Consider the following 14752-nt stretch of genomic DNA (forward strand, 5'->3'; position numbering starts at 1 on the left):
TTTATACAGTTATGTTCCTTATTCTCCTTACTATAACTTTGTATGGAATTTAAATTTGATATATTTCTCTTGTTTATTTTCTTTTGATACATTTTTGTTGTGAAATTAGTTTTCTTGTGCTTTTAGAAAGGACCAGGTTTCAAGGAACCTTTTCTATTTTTATTAAATTTCAGTAATCAGAGTGGAGGTAGTATTTATATTATTCTGAGAATAATTTAAGAAATGAGTAATTAGTGGATGTTCTAATTTATCATTCCCTGTGCCAATGAGAAACTGAATTCTTAGGGTGAAATAAGGGACACATAGATGCAATAGGAAACAGTTTAATTAAAATCTCCTTAGTCTTGAAATTTGATGGCAAGAATCAGTATCAACTTTGCAAGTTGATACTTGATTGGTCACAGTTTCTAGTCTTTTATATTGGACACAGGATATATATTTTTCCTACCTGTAAATATTTCCTACCTCTTTCCACTATAAAGACCTATATATAATTACTAATGCATTAGCATTAAGACCCAGATTGTGGTTTTGAAATGTCACCCCTTACTAAAAGCAGCTTAGGTTTAGTGGAGATATTGCTGATGTCTGAGACAGGAAATGAACATGCTGAACTGGTCAATCTTGTCATGTCAGTTAGCAAGTAACTATCAAAGACAAGTAGAATAGATATAAAAGATATTCAAGGGCTGACACTGCAAGTCTTCCACTAAACAAAATGAAATCCTTTGAATTTGAAGAATTTTAATAATTAGAATGGATTGAACACATTAAACTTATTTATATCTGTGGGGTACATAATATTATCTAAAAATAATTGTCTACCTTCAGAAGATTATAGAAATTAACTTATTATCATGAAAACTTGTTAATAAAAGGAATAATAAAGAATTAAGAAGTTTTCGTGCTCGCTTCAGCAGCATATATACTAAAATTGGAACGATACAGGAAAGATTAGCATGGCCCCCGCGCGAGGATAACACGCAAATTCGTGAAGCGTTCCAGATTTTTATGGAACAGAATAGAGAACCCAGAAATGGACCCACAAATGTATGGCCAACTAATCTTTGACAAAGCAGGAAAGAATATCCAATGGAATGAAGACAGTCTCTTCAGCAAGTGGTGCTGGGAAAACTGGAGAGTGACATGCAGAACAATGAACCTGGACCACTTTCTTACACCAGACACAAAAAAAAGCTCAAAATGGATGAAATACCTAAATGTAAGACAGGAAACCATCAAAATCCTTGAGGAGAAAACAAGTAAAAATCTCTTTGACTTTGGCCGCAGCAACTTCTTACTCAACATGTCTCCAGAGGCAAGGGAAACAAAAACAAAAATGAACCATTGGGACCTCATCAAAATTAAAACCTTCTGCATGGTGAAGGAAACAATCAGAAAAACTAAAAGGCAACTGCTCGAATGGGAGAAGATATGTGCAAACGACATGTCAGTTAAAGGGTTAGTATCCAAGATCTATGAAGAACTTATCAAACTCAACACCCAAAAAAACCAGATAATCCAGTGAAGAAATGGGCAAAAGACATGAATAGACACTTCTACAAAGAAGACATTCAGATGACCAACCCACACATGAAAAATGCTCAACATCATTCATCATCAGAGAAATACAAATCAAAATCACAATGAGATATCACCTCACACCTGTCAGAATGGCTAACATTAACAACTCAGGCAACAACAGATGCTGGCAAGGATGTGGAGAAAGATCTCTTTTGCACTGCTGGTGGGAATGCAAACTGGTGCAGCCACTCTGGAAAACAGTATGTAGGTTCTTCAAAGAATTAAAAATAGAACTACTCTATGACCCAGCAATTACACTACTAGGTATTTCTCTAAGGGACACGGGTATGCTGTTTTGAAGAGGCACATGCACCCCAATGTTTATAGCAGCACTATCAGCAATAGCCAAAGTATGGAAAGAGCCCAAATGTCCACCGATGGATAAATGGATAAAGAAGATGTGGTGTATAAATAAAATGGAGTATTACTCAGCGATCAAAAAGAATGAAATCTTGCCATTTGCAACTATGTGGATGTAGCTAGAGGGTATTATGCTAAGTGAAATTAGTCAGTCAGAGAAAGACAAACATCATATGACTTCATTCATATGAGGACTTTAAGAGACAAAACAGATGAACATAAGGGAAGGGAAGCAAAAATAACATAAAAACAGGGAAGGGGACAAAAACATAAGAGACTTAAATATGGAGAACAAATAGAGGGTTACTGGAGGGGTTGTGGGAGGGGGCATGGGGTAAATGGGTAAGAGGCACTAAGGAATCTGCTCCTGAAATCATTGTTGCACTATACGCTAACTTGAATGTAAATTTAAAAAATAAATTAAATAAAAATTTTAAAATAAGAATTAAGCCATTTTCCTGCCTTTCCTATTAATTCTGCGATGAGTAATCAAACAGTAGATAAGAAGAAGTATTTCAACTTTTTAAACAAATATTTAAATATAGGCATTAAGCTTCAATGGTTGCTAAGGTCACAAAAAGAGACAAACATTATAGGTTTCCTATAGCCTTGCCATATCCCACTTACAGTTTTCCAAAGAGATCAGATCAGAGTTTGATCCAGTCTCTGGACCCAGTTTCTAGTTAGCAGGAATGAGAGAAGACAGAGGAACATGTTGAACCGCACCTGAATGTGCAATCAGTGAGATCCAGACTGGGGGAAACTACATAGTTCACTTCTTCAAGGAAAAGGTGATTGAAATAAGGGGGAATTAGAATTGTATCTGTGGACCGACTGAAAAATATTAATCTATAAACCAAATATGTATTTTCAAATAAAGAACTAATTGCTTCATTAGTTCGACCTGAAACTCTATTTGATTTTTATCTAGAAAACACCCATGTTCTACTACTAATCACGTGGTCAAAATTGACATATGATTTTACTAGCCATTTTAAGAGTAACTGCATAAACACCTGGGGTAAGGAAATTCTGTAAGAACTTACATATCAGAAAATAAATCAAGTCTCCCTTTCCATAATTACCCCCAACTACTCTCAATCATAGTAATTTGGTAATTTTTCAACACAGCAGCTCAGGGTGAATACTGGAACACACTAGTTCTTCCAATACTCTACAGGATTATACTAATTCAAAAATCACGATATTTCTACTACCAGCAATAGCAATAAAAAAACCAAACAGAAAGCAAATTCATTGACTACCTCTAATGCAAAGGGGGAAAAAGTTCCTACATCCTCAGTGCAAATGTTATATATTATGTTTTACTGAGGAAGCTCACAGGCAGAGAAACAGCAAAGTGTAAAAGATCTCCCACACCTGCACTGCTTCACCTAAAAGTATGTCTGACATGGGCATAGCTGCACTTGACAACTTCATAGAAGAGCTTCAAGACAGAGACTTTACCTCAATCATCAAAATATTTATAAGGAAAGGAGGACAGATAGCAGCTGTGTATCAATGGGAGTGCACTGGTTGAGGAAATGCCCTTATTTGAAAGAAAGAATCTCCAGAGTCTACCACACTCTTCTACTGAGCTAACTCATAACTGCTATGCTAAATTATTCCTATCCTACAGAAAAAAAGAAGAGGAGAGGACAAGCAGGGCCATCCAGAGTTGTCTCTACCTCTTCCCCAGTGCCAAACAAAATAAAAGGCATCACTCAGCTTCATGATATGGGCCCTGCCCATCTTTCCAGCCTCATTTCTCACCACATCCATTCTGTCCTTTTAACCCCAGCTGTATAAAATCATTGCCATTCTTACAATGGATGGTGCTGTTTTGCAATACTTAGTATTTATACTGTCAGGAATAATAGTAAAAGACTTTAAAATAGGGAAAAGATTACTGAGTGTCCTGCCCAGTTCACCCTTCAGAGTTGTCTTCCCTTTTCATTGTCTTTGAAGCATATTACAGTTCTATAAATTATGAACACGGATAGCAATGCCTGTGATTCCTGTTCACAGATATGCAGATTAGCCCTAAGGAGATGCATTTGACTATTGCCCTATGGATGTTGATAATTTTGCATCTATTTGTAAATTCATTTTAGTATTCTTGATGACCAGTATATGTGTGAATGTTTTCAGTTCTCTTTTGAACACTTTATAATGTCTTACTGATTCCCTCATTAACTAGTGAGTTAAATAAAACCTTAGATGTATGTTTATTTTACATTTGGAAAAGAATCATAATTTTACCTTTTTGAACATTTTATCACACATTGTAATACACACAAAAAGTGCTGAAAACCACACAAAACAAATGCATGCCATAAAAATTATTTAAATGTTAACACCCTTGTAATCATTATTCAGGTAAAAAAAAACAGTACTTTGCCAGCCACACAGAAGCCCCATCCATGTGCCACACCACAATTACCAGCCCTCCATCTTCTCATGGGTAACTATTATTCTGAATTTCAAAAAGATCATTGATTTTTAATTTTGTAACCCAGATACGTATCCTTTGATATTATATTTATCCTCTCCCTTTTTTCAACTTGCTATGACTTTTAAGTCTCTTTTAATAGTTCCCTCATCAATCCCCTTCTTTTCCTTAAAATTTATCTGTTGAAAAACTGAGCTATAATTTTCCCCACTATCTGAATCTTGCTGATTGCACATTCATGGTGCAGTTCAACATATTCTTCTGATTATGAATGATATTTTCAGGTATTATTATAGCAAGCATGATGAATACTTCAGGAATTAAAGGCATGACTATGGTCAAACCTGCCTATGCTGTAATCGTATGACAAATTACCTTGGACCATGTCCAAGGACTTGCCAAAATGAAAATTTAAACCTTTATATATTGACCAAAACTTTTTTTCCTTTTTATATTGCAACCTATTTTAATTTTTATGTCATTGTCAAATATACAACTTCATTTAACATTTCCAAAAGGATTAAGAAACTTGTCTTTGTAAATTAATAGAATCAAAACTATGGATGGATTTCAACCCATAGATGAGAGAACCAAGATGAGAAAAATTTAATGACTTGCTCACTGTCAGCATATTACTGGCAGAGTTGAAAATGGAATAAGATTTTTATAACTCCTGGGCCTTCCCTCAGCTCATCTGAAAGTGACTAAAAGCTTTTGGCTTGGAAATTGCTCTACTCATGTCCCATGTCTAAGCACTCCAGTTTGCTTGTGACTTTACCAGCCTCCTACAAGATTCCTTTTTTTCTTCCACTGGGGCTTTAACCTGCAACTGGATTTAAAAAAAAAAAGCTAGATTAGAAAAAGAGCTACCAGGGTGCCTGGGTGGCTCAGTCAGTTAAGTGTCTGACTTCAGCTAAGGTCATCATCTCGTTCATGAGTTCGAGTCCTGCTTTGGGCTCTGTGCTGGTGGTATGGAGCCTGCTTGGGATTCTCTCTCTCTCCCTCTCTCTCTGCCCCTCCCCTACTTGTGCGTTATCTCTCTCTCTCTTTCAAAATAAATAAAGAAACATTAAAAGAAAGAGCTACCATTATTCTGCCTCTCTTCCAGCCTCTAGTCCTCTGACAGTTCTCCCACTTTTTTTGCTCTACTATTACATCATAGTTTGATGGTGGTCTTCCCCACCTGCAGACCTGTAACAGGCTTGTTTTCTGATCCTTTATTGCTAATTATACTAGGACTCAATATATTTTAAGTTTTTCAATTTGATTAGAAATTTTTGTTTTTAATAAACATTTTATTTTGAAAGAATCAGATTTATAGAAATATTGCAAAGATATTCAAAGGTATAGGAGTTCCCCACCTATTCTTTCCTCAGTTTCCACCATTGTTAATGTCTTACATTACCATAGTATATTTGTGAAAACAAAGAAATCACTATTGGTGCCTAGATGATGAACTAAACTAGGTTTGATTTGGATTTCACTTTTTTCCACTAATGCCATTTTTCTGTTCCAAGTTCCAATCAAGAACTCCCCATTGCACTTATTTTATTTTTTCCACATTGTATTTACTAGTCATCCCTGATTAGTTACCTCTATCCATGACAATGTCTCAGTCTTTCCTTGTTTTTCACCACTTTGGCAGTTTTGAGGAATACTGGTGAGGTATTTTGTAAAGTATCTCTTACTTTGGGTTTGTCTGATGTTTTTACCAGGACTAGACTGGATGAGTTTAGGAAAAAAATACCAAAGAAGTGGAATGCCTTTTTATCACAACCTATCAGTGGGTATATACTATCAACATGACTTGCATTGGTGATGCTAACCTTGATCATTTGGCTTAGGTAGAATTTGCCAGGATTTTCCACTGAAAGTTTTTTTCCCAAACTTTTTATGCTTTATTCTTAGGAAAAAGTCACTAAGTTCAGCCTGCCTTCAAGTGGGAGGGGGGCAGAATTAAGTTCTACCTCTGGAAGAGGAAGTATCCACACAAATTATTTCTAATTCTTTTGTAAGGAAGATTTATCTCTTCTCTTACATTTATTTATTCAATAATTCATTCCATCAATACAGACTCATGTGTATTTACATTTTCAGTTACAATCTAGTAACCGCAGATTTATTTTGATATCCAATAGTTCCAGCTTTTGTCATTGGTAACTCAAATTAGTTCCTTGTTGCAGGATTTTTAAGTAATTAAATACACTTCATTTCTTAACTATTACTATGGGAAGCAAATTTTTTTTTGATATCAATAAATCTTGAAATAACTTTTTAAGTTAATGTGATGGATTTTGCTGACAAAAAAAACTTTGAGAAAAAAAAATACAATGTTTGCTATAGTTTGGAATTAGAATATCATAATTCCCCATACACTTTAATGCTCAGTTTTAAAACTAGCAATGTGTTGCCACACTTTATTTATCCTTTATGTCCTTATATGTATTTATTTATTTATTTATTTATTCATTTACTTATTTATTATTGTAGAGAGAGCATAAGCTGGGGAATGGGGAAGAGGGAGAGAGAGAATCTATGTAGATTCTATGTTAAGCATAGAGCCTGATGTGGGGCTTGATCCTATGACCCTGGGATCATGAACTGAGCTGAAATCAAGAGCTGGATGCACAACTGACTGAGTCACCCAGGCACGCTGTCCTTATTTTTTAAATAATTCAATTCCATTTTGAGGTATAGTATTTATATATGCATTACCATTGTGATAAAATTTCTAAAATTCCCACCTACTGATGATTTTCAAGAAAAACATTCTATATTCTTTTTGTTCCCTTTTGAAATATAACATAAAATAATAATAAAAATATGTAAAATATATCTGGGGAAAAACTTTAAAACACTCCTGATGCAAATAAATAAAAATACAAATAAAGACTTTACTTTTAATTAAAAAAAATGGACACGATGTTAATAAAATCTCAGTTATATCCAAACAGTGCCCCTGCCTCCCAACCCAGTGCTATTTAAACAATGACACAGAAAAAAAAAGAATACATGTTAATGGTCAAGAAAGTCATATAACAAAGAGAAGAAGCCTATGCTTAACAAATCATAAAGTTTCCACAGTTTAAAAAAATGTGTTTGTTATATTTTTTGATAGACTGATAGAAAAAAATCTGAAGTTTAGAGGTAGACTTAAATATTAGAGAAAATCAATATTTAATAATAGTACCTTTTACATCAGTGGGAAAAGATTGGCGTTTTAAAAACAATTATGGTGAGACAAATGTATAACCATTATAAAAAGATAAATGTAGATCCTTACCTTGCTATTTATAAGATGATAAATTCCAAATGCCCCAAGGACTTAAATATTAAAAATGAAACTATACAACCCTTTACAAGTTAAAAGAAGACATGGGTAGATTTCATTAAAATCTGGGAGAGGATAGAATTCTTCCTAAAAATAACTCAAAATCTGAAAGTGTTTTAGTTTTTAAAATGTTTAATAAATTTGAGTATATTAAAATAAAACCAGAATTTTATTCAAACATAAACTGAAAAACCATAAACAAAAGCCAAAAAACAAACTGTGGGACAAATAAAATATAGAACACATAGAAAGGGTTAATATCCCTAAATTTAAAGAGCTACTAAAAATAAAAAAGATTAAACTCAATGGAAAAATGGAAAAGACTATAAAAAGAGTTCACAGAAAAATAAATGTAAGTGGGATTTAAATACATGAAACTATGCTCAGTCTTAGTCATTGGACGAGGGAAAATTAAACAAGCATTTAGGGGTATTTAGGGAATTATTGGGGAAATCTGAGTGAAGTCAATAATTTAGTTAATTATATTGTACCTCCCAAAGGTACACATTTTCAGTTATACAAGATGAATGAGTTCTGGAGATCTAAGGAACCGCATAGTGATGATAGTTAATAATACTGCATTGTCTGCTTTACATATGTTAAGAGGATAGATCTTAAATCTTACGGACACAAACACACACACAATGGTAACTATATGGAGGGGTGGATAAGTGTTTTAGCTTGATTGTGGTGATTTTTTCACATTTAGTATAAATGAGTGTCTCAGTCAGAGGAGGCCAGTAATGACTAAGTATATATTGTAGTTGTAGGCATCTCTGTTGGAAATTTACACATAATTCTGTTATTTTTAATTTCATGAACATTTCACACAGAGTCCTGGAGTGTTTTTATAATGAAATTCCCTCCCAGCTCCACATGCACATATTTACTCACACCACTCTTTTAAGGGTAAAAATGGCCACCGTTTGGGTGATGTTTCTACATTTCCTTTGTGGTCTTGATTGGACGTGCTGACATTTATCACTGATTACCTATGATTCTAAGTTTCCTTCTGTGATCAGTATGTTGTCATTCTTAGGAAGTGTGTGAAAGAAATGACTTCTGAGAAACAGTTTTAATGAAAACTTTCTTTGGTCTTAGTTTTACTCTGCTTTTGGAACCTGGTAACTTTCATATGCATATTCCCTAAGCATTAGTCAAAAAAGTTTTGCTGTTTGTTTGCTTTATTTTTTCATATTAGAATATAGATGGACAAAATAAAATATCTAGGATATGGAGCTGATGTCAAAATTGAAAAGGATACCGATAATAATCAAAGTACCTATGTATCCAGGGAGAAAGAATGAGAAAGAGTTAAAAAAGAGAGAGACAGACAATCTTTAGAAATCCAACTTAAAATATTGCTTATATAATTGAATTCCTAATGAAGACAGGAGACTCTCAAATTCCAGCTGACCAGGTTTTACCCTTAGGACAAAAGTAAAACTAAATATAAAATATAACAAATTATATTTTTGTTTTAAGCCATTTTTCATAACTTTGTGTTTAAATATGGTTCATATAAGTTCATAAAGGTGATTCTGTTGCTAGGTGGACTTGGGAGACCTAGACCCTGAGGCCTCAACCCAGCCCATCCAAAAGATTTGCCAAAGTCTCTTGGTCTTGTCACAAGAATTAAAAGGACAGACAACACAGCGGATAAGCAGTACAAGCAGGAAAACTTACTAAAGTGAAAGCATAGATCAGACAAGCTCAAGGGAGAGCTGGATGCTTGGTTTAGGTTTCTATTTTTATAGACAGTTGTTAACAGATGGGTGGAATATTCATTACTTCAGGTGGGGATTTCTTTGAAGCAGGGTGGTCTCTTCCAAGAATGTGGGTTATGTGCCTTTTCTTCCTTGTTTATTCAGGGGATTCCAGCCTACTTTGCCAGATACTTTGGGCTTGTCTGGTTTGATCTCGTTTCTTGTGGCTTTCTTTTGGAATGCTACCAGGACAGTCCTCTAACTTTCTCATAAGTAGCCATGACTTCCTCCTTGCTGGCCTCCAGGCATCTTGTTAGACCTAACTAACTGCTTATTCTAACAATTTAAATACTAAAATCTGACATTTTCTTTCCAGGTCAGTCTAAGTCCAAGACACTGAGAGAAATATTGTAGTATTTCAAGTGACATTAGTGTTTGACTCACTGGAAAGTTTTTGAGCAAGGTTTTTGAGCAAGGCTAGTTCATTGTGTTTTTTCATGACCAGATAAAATATTCTTTCAGGACATCTATTTCTTTTGCTCTTATTCTCTGTCCATGAAGCAAACACGAGCTTTCAAGTACCTGGTTGCCTTGGCACTGTAAAGGAAGTGCTCTTGACAGAAGACCCAGGGAAGAAGTGCTCTGGTTTTGAACACATAAATTACATTCCTCGTTTGTTATTTGCATTTTTTTCCTCCTTAATTAATCCATTGAGACATGTTCAAATGTAAATCAAATGCCTAGCCCTTCCTACCCTTGAGTATGTAAGTCTTTTCAATAATAAAATTATACTTAGAGCTGCTTCTGCCTTTTCCAGAATAAATTCATAATTTCCTTTCTAACTTTACCTCCCCCTACCCAGGGATTTCTTCTCCCACAGAAAGTCCCATTATCTCCTGTGGAGTATTCACACTTGCCTATGAATCATGTAGTTTCATTAAGTTGTTCTGCCTGTCTCTGTGCAGAATCAGTGCTGTGATGATCAAGTCAAAGACCAGGTGGTCCTGGAATGGCCCTGATTGAACATTTTTGGCCCAGTGCTTTGTTCACCCCCATAAACTTGTTACACCTATCCAGATTTCTGCCTCATCCTACTGGCTCAAATGTTCTTGTCTAAGGACAAGCAGGGCATCTTTTCTCATTATATAAAAAATGTCATTATCTTTAAGCAATTATGTTGGGAGAGGGCTAAACTAATTCATTGTTATTTCACTTGAATTCTTTCTATGTTCATGAAAATTTATATATTTATCAAATGCATAGACCTTAGCATACTCTATCAGTTTCCTATTGCTGCTGTATGAAATTACTACAAACCAGGTGGCTTAAAACAACACACATTTTTTTCTCTTACAGTTTTGGAGGTTGGAAGTCCAAAATGTGTCTGACTGGGTTAAAATCAAAGTGTCGGCAGGGCCATATTCCTTTCTGGAGGCTCTGGAGTAAATCCATCTTCTTGCCTTTTCCAGCTTCCAGAGGTGCTCATGGTCCTGCTCCAAAAACTGCAATGTCCAGTTGACCCTTTTTTCTTTTTTTTAATGTTTATTTATTTTGAGAGAGAGAGGAACAGAGACAGGGAGAAAGAGAATCTGAAGCAGGCCCCACACTGTCAACACAGAGCCTGACACGGGGCTCCATTTCACGAATGGTGAGATCATGACCTGAGCTGAAAGCAGGAGTCAGGTGCTTAACTGACTAAGCCACCCAGGATCCCCAAGTCTTTTTTTTTTTTTTTTTTTTCCCTTGGCATCACTTTAACACTGACTTTTCTGCCTCCCTCTTCCGCATTTAAGTACCCTTGTGATTACACTGGTACCATAAGGATAATGCATGCTAATCTCTTTATTTTAAGATCAACTGACTAGCAATCTTAATTCTGTCTATTATTTTAATTCCCCTTGGCCATGAAACATATCAAAAAGCTCTAGGGAATAGGGCCCGGACATTTTTGGAAGACCATTAGTCTCTCTACCACACATACATTCACAACAAGAAAAGCCCATAAAACAGGATTAGGGTAAATTTCAATTATCCTTATAGTTGAGAGTTTGGTTTAATGACAGTGTATACTTTTGAAGTAAGAATGATTTTGAGTCTGCATACATTTCATTGTTTAAATTGTTTTTTCTTCTATGGTCTCTTTGACTGATGCCTAAATATTACAGTTCAGATATCTAGTAAAAATGTAAATGTGGAATGAAGAGGAATTTTTTGTTTCTACAATCCATTCATGTCCTTGACCTCCTCACTCCTAGTAGAAAGTGGTTCTTTTACTACAATGACATACTGAAGTTATTCTCTACATCAGTCAATATGAACAGTAAATACTCTGAAATTGAACATATAGATAATTTTCTCCTTGGTGGCAAGTCTTCCCTTTGGTGGAAAGTTTCCAAAGTGTTTTGAATATGAAGATTTTTTTTTATAATATCAATGCAATTTTATACCAAGTTAGTTGTGATACTTACAGCATATGTTGATCGAGAAATATATCATAACAAAAAATACTGTGATTTAATTAATGGCTTTAAGTAAGTATCTACATTCCTTATCATGCATATGTTTTAGGCAATGGAACAAGAAGTGTGTGATGTTATCTATGTATTCATTTTATGCAGTTTTGTACACATAGATATTCAAGTTCACAGGTCCTTTGTAGTTAACTCTGAACTGCAGAAATACATGGTAAATGCAAATTGCAAACCACTTCCTACAAGTCAAAAGCCTTTCAAGTCTATCTTCCTAATCTCCATCAACAACACAATTTTTGTTCACAGCATTGCAAAATACTATTGCCTCATTTTTGACACTTCAAAATAAGCAAGAATCTGGAAATTTACGAGGAAAATGTGTTGATAATTCTGAAACATAAATATGCAAATAAATTGATTTTTTATTCCCATCTACTAGTTGTCTAGTATAACATTAAAGAAATAATTTAAAATTCATTTATTTTACAGAATTAAGATATACTCATTAATGCTACTTGATAATTACCTCATAACTTCTCAGATAAAATTTTTAAAATTGTTAAGCCAAATCTGTCTTCAAATTTCATCCCTGATTTAAGCCTTCAAGAAATAGTACGCCCACTTTTGATAAACCCCAATTCCATACAAATGAAGAAAGGCATTCATAACAATTCTAAAATTTCTACCTAAAACCTAAAGTACATTGTTTCATTGAGTAGTTCTCTATGCTGGAGAGATTACCATGCTTTATGACAAACATAATTGGAAAATAACTCTTAGAAAAATAAAAATAATGTATTTGGTGAGATATATAAACTCAGCTGTCAATAAGTCAATATCCTACTCTACGTATGGTCATAGCCTTTCATTTAATTTTCCTTTTTATTCTGCTCTGTAGTTTCTGGTAAATTATTACTAGAATGTTTATTAGAAAAAATAAAAGAGTTTGAAATTTTAAATAATCATCACATTTAAAAAATCTTGTTCGCTTATTAAGATTTACTTAGAAAGGAAGAATGTGGTGAATAAATCATTTGCCTAAAATAATGGCTTAAATGAGATTATAGAAAATTTAGGAAAGGAAAAAAGTAAAGGTCAATGTTAAATTATATGATTTGGCTAACAAAATAAATCTCTTCACTTTGCCCTATTCATTTAGATAATGCTTTTATAAGTTTCATCCTTCAGTGGAGATTTGGCCAAGGACTCCTAAATTTGTAAATAATTTCTCAAGTTTATGTAGGTTATGCATTTAAAGTTGTTTTTAATGCAATATATTTTAGATATGTACTGTAGGCTTTTCTGATCAGATAACTGTGGTATAATTTAAGTTTAACTCTTTATCTGGATTTAAGTTTATTAGGAGCCTCCTAATGTACAAATGACATTAACAGTTTATAATTCCATGATAGATAAAATTGCCTCAAATCTGATAAAGATAGGGTATTATGTACGAAAAAGATACTGGCATATTTCCATTGCTAAAGGCTAAGGACACAGAACATTTGCAGACTAAATAGTGTGTAAATTTTAGTTTATGTGCCCATTACAGTCACTGTCGACAGGAAACAGGATGCACACAGTGTGAAACAGGACTTGCAGTATCACTTGAGGCTTGTTCTCTGAAATTTACCAAGTCTATTGCCATTAACAGCATCTGTAGCAGGAGCCTAACATTTTGGTTTTATTTACATAGCAAAACAATGCATTGAGAATTGATCATTTGTCATTCGCTTTTCAGAAATAATCATTGAATCTTTTCTCAAAAGAATAGTGACCTCTAAAAACCAGTAACACCCAGAGCATCTTATTTTTCATAGAATGTTAAAATTTTTTAAATAAATTTCTGGTACACAAGGAAATCTACAATGATTACTTACAAATCATATGATGTTTAGGAATGTTGCATTTCAAATGTTTTTTTACTAGTGCTTTTGTAAATAGTATTGTGTTTTGAGAGAGGATTTTTGCTTCTTCTTTTGAAAACTAGGTAGAGACACAGAATAAGGACTATCTCAGATTAGATATAGAGGTCTCTAAAAATGATAGGAAATTGTGTTTTTTTTAATTAAAAAAATTTTTTTAATGTTTATTTATCTTTTGAGACAGGGAGAGACAGAGCATGAATGGGGGAGGGCCACAGAGAGAGGGAGACATAGAATCCAAAACAGGCTCCTGGCCCTGAGCTGTCAGCACAGAGCCCAACGTGGGGCTCGAACTCACGGACCATGAGATCATGACCTGAGCCTAAGTCAGATGCTTAACCGACTGAGCCACTCAGGCGCCTTGGGAAATGGTGTTTTATATTGGTTAGGTGTTATAGTTTGATATTTAATTCATGAGAAGCAATGACAGGGAGCTGTGAACAACATAGCTTCTAGCCTTAGTCTGTCCTGGGCTCATAAATTGCAAGCTGTGTGACCTACAGGTCACTTGGCCTCACTTTGCCTCAGCTTTTTCATTTTTATATGGTGATAATAATGGTACAGACTTCAAGAGGTTGTCATGAGGATTAAATGAGTTAATATAGGAAAGCACTTAAAGCATTGCCTGACATCTATGTGCTTTTTTTTTAGGGGGTGGGGAGGTATTAACTCATTTAGTATTATAGGTACCGAGTTCATACCAGGCACTGTGCTATCCTGGAGTCTCAAAGGTGAATAAGTTGTGGCCTCTATTTTCAAAGAACTTAGCCTGATCATCTCAATATAATGTGTAGAGTATGAAATCCATGCCTGTTTCTATGGAGGAAATTTGGCTCTGGGTTTCTCAGAATACCTGAACTGCTTCTTAAAGGTAAGAAATTACCTGAGTGAAAAGCTGAGGAAGGGCATTTCATTCAGAAAAT

The 14752-nt window shown here is 34.4% G+C and overlaps 1 non-coding gene across 1 annotated transcript; it reads left to right on the top strand.

The window, feature by feature from the left end:
- Positions 1-904: 904 nt before the first annotated feature.
- Positions 905-1011, top strand: LOC132687007 (U6 spliceosomal RNA). Its single transcript, XR_009613950.3, has one exon. It is a non-coding gene; the product is annotated as a U6 spliceosomal RNA (small nuclear RNA).
- The last annotated feature ends 13741 nt before the right edge of the window (positions 1012-14752 follow it).

Source organism: Panthera onca, chromosome F1 (assembly GCF_046562875.1).
Source record: "Panthera onca isolate mPanOnc1 chromosome F1, mPanOnc1 haplotype 2, whole genome shotgun sequence".
Classification (NCBI taxonomy): domain Eukaryota; kingdom Metazoa; phylum Chordata; class Mammalia; order Carnivora; family Felidae; genus Panthera; species Panthera onca.